Below are 8480 nucleotides of genomic sequence, written 5' to 3'. Positions count from 1 at the left end.
ATACGAAGAACTCGCAGCACCGGAAGTTTAAGCTTAGTATACCCTCTGGCGGAACCTGAACGTTACGCTCGCGCACGTTTATGCTTTCATAGAATTAAGAGAGCTATTACCGAAGATCAAAACCAAAGACCTCTTAAATATTTCGCTCAATCGTCCAATGAAGAACCTAGTTCTAGTATAGTAAACCCAACCATCCCAGCTAATAATTTTGAACTTAAACCATCCCTGTTGCAACTAGTGCAACAGATACAATTCACAGGTCTCGCTACTGAGAACCCAAACCAACATTGAAAAATATTTCTTTAATTAGCAGACACTTTTAAAACCAATGGAGCTTCTCCTGAGGCAATACGTTTAAGATTATTTCCTTTTTCCCTCAGAGATAAAGCCCTATCATGGTTAGATTCCCTTCCACCCAATTCCATTATGACTTGGGATAACCTTAGAAGAGTATTCCTTGCTAGATATTTTCCCCCGAGTAAGACCGCCGTTCTTCGAAACCATATAACTAGATTTACCCAAAACCAAGGAGAATCGCTGTTCGAAGCTTGGGAGAGATATAAAGAGTTGTTACAAGCATGCCACATCATGGTTTAGAAAATTGGTTAATCATTCAAACCTTTTATAATGGACTTCACTATAACATAAAGATGACCATCGACGCTGCCGCAGGCGGTGCTCTGATGAACAAACCTTATCCTGAAGCTAGTGCCCTCATCGATGATATGGCTCAAAACCATCAATCATGGGGAGTCGAACGAGCGACAGTAGAGAAGAAGGAAGCCCAAGGAGGATTGCATGAACTAAGCTCTATAGACATGATGCAAGTTAAAATGGACGCATTAGCCCTCAAAGTCGAGCATATGTGCATAAACCCGAATACTGTAACAACAGTTTCGTCGGATTGTGAGATATGTGGAACCAAAGGACACCAATCTGCAGAATGCAGTCTATTAAACGAAACCCATTCTGAACAAGTGAACTACACCCAAGGGAACCCATACTCGAATACCTATAACCCTGGATGGAGGAATCACCCAAACTTCTCCTATAAAAACAATAACCCTATTCAAAATAATACACCTCCGAGACCTAGTTATCAAGCCCCAAGATCAAATTAACCTATGCAACCTGTACCACCAAAGCCGAGCCTTGAGAAAATTATGGAAAATTTTATCACCGCTCAAACCCAACAAAACAAGGAGTTCATGAACCAAAACATTCATGTTAACGAATTGATTACTCAGTTAGGAACCAAGGTTGACCAAATAGTTACTCATACTAAGATGCTTGAAACCCAGATCTCTCAGGTAGCTTTAAACCAAGCCCCTCAGACTACACCTGGAGGACAATTCCCTTGACAACCTCAACAAAATCCGAGAGGACAAGCCAATGCCATTACCCTACGAAGTGGGAACGCTTATGATGAGCCACCAAACCCTAGATTGAGTGAACCCGAAACTTCTAAGGAATGTACCAAACCCACAGAAGAAGTAAAGGAACCAGAGGAATCTGAAAACCAGGAAGGTCGAGAAAAAGGAGAAGAACCTAAAGATAAACTTACGTACCACCCCCGCCATATAAACCACCTATACCATATCCGCAAAGACTCAAACAAACCCATATCAATAAACAATATCAAAAATTTATTAAAGTTATCGAAAAACTTCATGTAGAAATCCCTTTCACAGAAGCCATCACCCAAATACCTTCTTATGCAAAGTTTCTCAAAGACATCCTTACCAACAAACGTAGACTTGACGATCCGAAGCCTTTGGAATGTAATTCTATTTCCGAGGACAAATTAGCTAAGAAAGATAAAGATCCTGGAAATTTCTCCATTCCTTGCCTTTTGGGTAATCATGTCATCGAAAAATCTTTTCTAGACTTAGGAGCTAGTGTGAGCTTAATGCCTTTAGCGGTTTGTGAGAGGTTGAACTTAGGAGAATTACAACCCATCAAGATGTCACTTCAGTTAGCCGATAGACCTGTTAAGTATCCGATAGGCATTTTAGAAGATGTTCCTGTTAGGATAGGTCAGTTATTTATCCCTACTGATTTTGTTGTCATGGAAATCAAAGAGGACAATGATATACCAATCCTTCTAGGTAGACCATCCTTATCGACTGCAGGAGCCATAATAGATGTCAAGAAAGGAAAGCTGACATTTGAGGTAGGTGACGAGAAAATAGAATTTATACTTTCAAAATTTCTTATGGCACCTGTGATGGGAGACTCGTGTTATGCCTTAGATATCATTGATGAATGTGTTAGAGAATTAGAACAAAAAGAAATTATAAAAACAATTAAGTTACCATTAACTCTCATAAGGGAAGATGATGACTTTAAGAAACCCTACATCGATGATAACCTTTACGAATGTTTATCCCTTACTCCAGATCCTATGCCATGCCCTAAGAAACCAACCTTAGAACTTAAGGAACTGCCTAAGAACCTGAGATATGAGTTCCTCGATGAAGAGATGAACCGTCTAGTTATAGTTAGTGCTACCTTGAGCCAAGAGGAAACGAACCAACTTTTAGACGTTTTACGAAGATATCCCTCAGCCTTAGGATATAATATCTCTGATCTGAAAGGTATAAGCCCATCCGTATGCATGCATCAGATTTCGCTCGAAGAAGATTCAAAACCCTCCAGAGAACATCAGAGAAGAATAAACACTATAATGAGTGATGTTGTTAAAAAGGAAGTTCTTAAGTTACTTGAGGCAGGTATCATATATCAGATCTCAGATAGTAAGTGGGTGAGCCCTGTGCATGTAGTACCTAAAAAGGGAGGCATCACAGTCGTGCAAAACGATAAAGGCGAACATGTAGCAAAACGTTTAGAAGGAGGATGGCGGATGTGTATAGATTATAGAAAATCAAATAAAGCAACTAGGAAGGATCATTTCCCTTTACCATTTATAGACCAAATGTTGGAGCGTCTAGCCAGACACTCTTACTTCTGTTATCTAGATGGATACTCTGGATTCTTCCAAATACATATCCACCCCGAAGATCAAGAAAAAACTACCTTTACATGCCCTTATGGAACTTTTGCCTATAGACGAATGTCGTTCGGCCTCTGTAATGCCCTAGCTACTTTCCAACGCTGCATGATGTCAATCTTTGCAGATTACCTAGATGGTATCATGGAAGTGTTTATGGATGATTTCTCGGTTTGCGGATTTGATTTCCACAATTGCCTTGCTAACCTTGAGAAAATCCTGGAGAGATGCGTGGAGGTGAACCTCGTGCTAAACTGGGAAAAGTGTCATTTCATGGTGACCGAAGGAATAGTTTTAGGACATATAGTTTCCGAAAAAGGTATAGAGGTAGATAAAGCTAAAATAGAAGTGATAGAAAACCTAAAACCACCAAAAACCATCAGAGAAGTCCGAAGCTTTCTTGGACACGCTGGATTCTATCGGCGTTTTATTAAGGACTTCTCCAAAATAACTAAACCTTTAACTGGACTTTTAATGAAAGATGCTGAATTCGTTTTCGATGAAAAATGTAATGACGCATTTAATCTTTTAAAACAAGCATTAGTATTAGCACCCATTATGAAACCACCTGATTGGTCAGAACCTTTTGAGATAATGTGCAATGCTAGTGATTATGCAGTTGGAGCCGTTCTAGGACAAAGGAAAGATAAAAAATTACATGCCATTTATTATGCCAGTAGAACCCTAGATGTTGTCCAACTTAACTACGCAACAACTGAAAAAGAATTACTAGCTGTAGTTTTTGCTATAGACAAATTTAGATCTTATCTAGTAGGAACAAAAATTATAGTTTACACCGATCATGCTGCCATTCGTTACCTATTAAGTAAAAAAGATGCCAAGCCCAGGTTACTCCGATGGATTCTATTACTACAAGAGTTTGATTTAGATATAAGAGATGAAAAAGGCATTGAAAATGTAGTAGGCGATCACCTTTCTAGGCTAGAATATCTAAAACCTGAACTATTACCCATAAAGGATGATTTGCCTATGATAGACTGATAGCTAGAGTAGAAACCATTGAAGATAATAACCTAGATCCTTATAAGCACCCCCAAAATTCCTTAGCAATAAGTAGCGTACCCTGGTATGCAGACTTCGTTAATTACCTAGCTGCTGATATCGTACCCCCTGATCTTGACTACCACCGCAAGGAGAAATTCTTCCACGATGTGAGAAACTTCTATTGGGACGAACCGCTCCTTTTCAAAAGGGGTAAAGATGGTATTTTTCGCCGTTGCGTTGAAGAAGAAGAGGTAAATAGTATTATCGAGCATTGTCATTCTGCACCCCATGGTGGACATGCGAGCACCTCTAAGACATACGCCAAAATTCTTCAAGCTGGCCTATTCTGGCCTACCATGTGGCGTGATGTCTATGCTTGCATTGTCAAATGTGATAGATGCCAACACACTGGAAACATTTCAAGGCGTGATGAAATGCCTCTAAGAAACATTCAGGAAGTAGAACTATTTGACGTATGGGGTATAGATTTCATGAGACCTTTCCCACCATCCTTAGGAAATAGGTATATCTTAGTAGCTGTAGACTATATGTCTAAGTGGATTGAAGCTATAGCCGCACCCACAAACGACACTAGGGTAGTAATCAAACTATTTAAAAACTATATATTCCCTAGATTTGGAACACCACGTTTAGTCATAAGCGATGGAGGATCACACTTCATATCGAGAATATTTGACAAACTTTTAAGAAAATATGGAGTTAGGCATAGAGTAGCAACACCATACCACCCACAGACTAGTGGCCAAGTAGAAGTATCTAATAGGGAGATAAAACAAATCCTAGAGAAAATTATTTCTATTTCTAGGAGAGACTGGTCTCAGAAGCTTCAAGAAGCATTATGGGCCTATAGATCCGCTTTCAAAACCCCTATAGGAACTACTCCTTATCAAATAGTTTATGGAAAATCTTGTCACTTACCGTTCGAATTAGAGCATAAGGCCTATTGGGCCATTAAAACTTTGAATTTAGACTACCTAGCCGCTGGAGAAAAGCGTACCCTAGACATTCATAAACTAGAAGAACTTAGGCAATCGGCCTACGAGAATGCAAAAATATATAAAGAGAGGACAAAAGCCTATCACGACAAAAGAATAATAAAGAAAAATTTCAATATAGGCGATCCTGTTCTCCTTTTTAACTCTAGGTTACGACTCTTCCCTGGAAAGCTACGTTCAAGATGGACTGGTCCTTTCGAGGTATCCAAGATTCTGAGATCCGGAGCCGTAGAAATCAAGAACGAAACCTGTAGTCCATTCATTGTAAATGGACAAAGACTGAAGCTCTACGAAGGAGGAGACATTCCAGCATACTACTCAAGCCACACTTTGATTGATCCACCAATCCCTACTACTACAGGTGTATAAATTCTAATCGTCAAGCTAATGACGTTAAACAAGCGCTGCGTGGGAGGCAACCCATGGTTTTTCTTTCATTTTACTTTTTCGCATTTATTTAATTTTATTTTTATTTTATTTTATCATATTTTGCATTGAGACTAAAACTTGAATGGTTTGCATTTTCAGGATCACTTTCTTAACTTTTACAGGATGCAGGATTTCGATGACATGCACGTGGCCTATAGAGATAATGCTCAGAGAGAGCGCTACATCGCTCTGTATCAGCGCCCTATGGCACTCACACGTTATCCTGCTCAGCACTGTATGGAGGCACTGGGTATCGAGCCGAGTATCCGATTCCTTAGCCACCAGCTTCACTGGGACGAGTTTGTCGATGACTTGAGTAACACCTACAGGAACCTGACTTTGGAGTTCCTGAGTTCATTCGACTATGACCCATACTCTGGACCAGATGGGTATGCTGCTTTCAGGCTCTTTGGAGTTGAGTACTCCTTCAGCCAGAAAGAGTTCGACGACTTATTGGGTTTCCAGACCACTCCTGATGCTATCCCGGAGACACCTATGGGATATTTTCTGGGTAAGGAGGTTGAGAAGTTTTGGAGTGATATCTCAGGCGGCGGAAGCCAGGATCCATCTACGCAGCTGTCTCATGTCATACATAACCCCGCCTTCAGATACTTTCAGATGATATTAGCACATTCCTTCTTGGGAAGGCCGGATGCAGAGACACTACTGAGTGAAGAGGAGATCTTCCTATTATTTTGTGCATCCCAACCTCGCCCAGTAGCATGTGGGAACTTCTTGTTATATAGTCTCAGCGGTATCTCCAGATCTACCGAAGGAGTCATCCATGTGGGCGGAATCATCACGCAAATTGCTGTCGCTTTAGGTCTGTCTCGCAAGCTGTCACATCTCCGGATCTACTGTGGGTACACTACTATGGACATCGACTTCTGTTTGACCAGAGGGTTGATGAGGAAAGCCTCTTTCCACCCATGTTAGTTCCGACTGCTAGTCGACAGCGAGGCTATCCACTATTTCACACTGTCAGATCCTATGATGACCAGTGTGCATGATCCAGCGAATTGGAGTTATGCTTTAGAGAGCCAGGGAGAGACCGTCGAGGAGCCGAGATCACCACCCATTGCAGAATACACGCCTACACAACCATCTCCCAGAATCATTGTTTTCTCTAATAATCTTTCATTGCAGACCCCTGACATCCGCACCCAGATTGCTGAGTGTCGTAGAGAGATCGCAGCGCTTAGACATGAGGTGGCTGACCTCACTTTACAGATGGGAGTGTCTGATCTCACCCATGCTACTGAAGCCGACTGTCTATATCAGGAGATCGCAGAGCTCAAGCAGGAGGTAGTCATGCTCCGTGGAGCCTCTCAGGAAGACGACATCCCCACTACATGATCTTACCATTTCATCTTATTTTATCTTTTTCTTTTTTTATATTTCTCGTATTTACATAACTCATCTTATATTATCGCATTTGGAATATTATATAAACTACATCTATACATCGGTATTTCTATTTTTATCTATATATGTCTTATGTTTATTTTAATTGCATTTTTTATTTTTAGTTATTTATTTATTTATTAGTCTAATATTTAATTTTTGTTTCATTTTTATTTTTGTTTTTTTTACCTTTATAAAATTATGCAAGTCAATGATGCTAGGAAAATCACAAGACAAATGCTATTCGGACCCCTCAAAGCCAAAAGACAAAGAGAAGCCCAAGCCAAAGGACCAAAATCTGGCCCAACCAGATTTTGCCTTGTGGCGCCCGCCATAGACCCTGTGGCGCCCGCCACAGCGTCTGCAAAAGGTCGGGGCAGAACCCCTTTCTTCACCATTTTTACACCTTACAACCTTCCAAACCCATTTTTTCACCTTGGAAAAACATCTTTGAACCCACAAAAAGCTCATACTTTTCTAACCACCACACCATACAAATCATTTTTCCGATTTCCATTTCCATTTTCATCCGTCGGATTTCATAAAAATCCAACCTTTTCACATTCCACTTCATCTTCTTCATCACTTTTCAAGAGCTTTCAAATGGAGTTTAACGGATTCATTCTTCGAGGAGGGAAACCGGGGGATAGACAAAGAAAAATTATCGAACGGTTGCAAAATCGGGAAATCCTCCCGACAAGGTATGTTGACGAAAACTGTCTCTACACTTTAGGTATCTATCATAGCATATTTCATTTATTAGATAATTTAGGTTTGCATAATTTCTTTTCCAACAAAGAACCTACCTATGAGCGGTTGACAATTGAATTTTTGTGTTCCTTAATTTATATTGTCAACCCTAACACTGCTAGCACAATTGGTACTGTCAAATTTAGAATGTTTGCTGTTGAATACGAATTCAGTACCGACGAACTAGCCAGCTTGTTAGGAATCCCTCATGGGGACGGTGCTATTTGTGAGGCTCCTTTGGATTCAGAATGGTCACTTGAGGTATTTTTCTTCTGGGAACGTTTATCAAACACTTCCATAAACTCTTTTGAAGGAGTTCTTGCCTCAACTATCCATAACCCGACCATCAGAGTTTTTAGATATCTGTTGGCATGCACTATTTTTGGCCGGGAGAATCCAAATAAGGTTAATGCTAGAGAGCTTCTATTTTTACAAGGAAGCCTCACAAATAGACGAATTAATTCAGTCCCGTTCATGCTTGCCCATATGACTTTAACTTTGAATAAAGCGGGACCGATTTCTTTTGGTGGATTGATTACATCTATTGCTCGGGCGCTTAACTTGAACAATGAGATGGCTACCCAAGACCCTTTACCTCCTCGCACAATTAACCTAAAATTTCTGAGAGACATGAAATTATGTCGTTTGAGGAGAGAAGGAGGCTATATGCTTATGGTTCATGGTGTAGCCATCCCATATGTTGTTTTACCGTGCACTAGACGTACAGATGTACGAGATGAGAGGAATTGGACCTACGCTTTAGATGCTCCACCTGTTTTGGGTCTTCTTCCTAACATTCCTGATGAGGCGGGACATGACACTGATGATGCATATGATCGGAGAGAGAGATCTCCCATACCCCATGT

At 40.4% G+C, this 8480-nt stretch overlaps 1 non-coding gene across 1 annotated transcript; it reads right to left on the bottom strand.

Moving 5' to 3' along the window:
• Window positions 1–489: 489 nt before the first annotated feature.
• Window positions 490–595, bottom strand: LOC127134103 (small nucleolar RNA R71). Its single transcript, XR_007807873.1, has one exon. It is a non-coding gene; the product is annotated as a small nucleolar RNA R71 (small nucleolar RNA).
• Window positions 596–8480: the final 7885 nt, after the last annotated feature.

Source organism: Lathyrus oleraceus, chromosome 3 (genome assembly GCF_024323335.1).
Source record: "Lathyrus oleraceus cultivar Zhongwan6 chromosome 3, CAAS_Psat_ZW6_1.0, whole genome shotgun sequence".
Taxonomy (NCBI): Eukaryota; Viridiplantae; Streptophyta; class Magnoliopsida; order Fabales; family Fabaceae; genus Lathyrus; species Lathyrus oleraceus.
The sequence above is the reverse complement of the archived record's forward strand: the minus strand, read 5'-3'. Positions and strand labels throughout refer to the sequence as shown.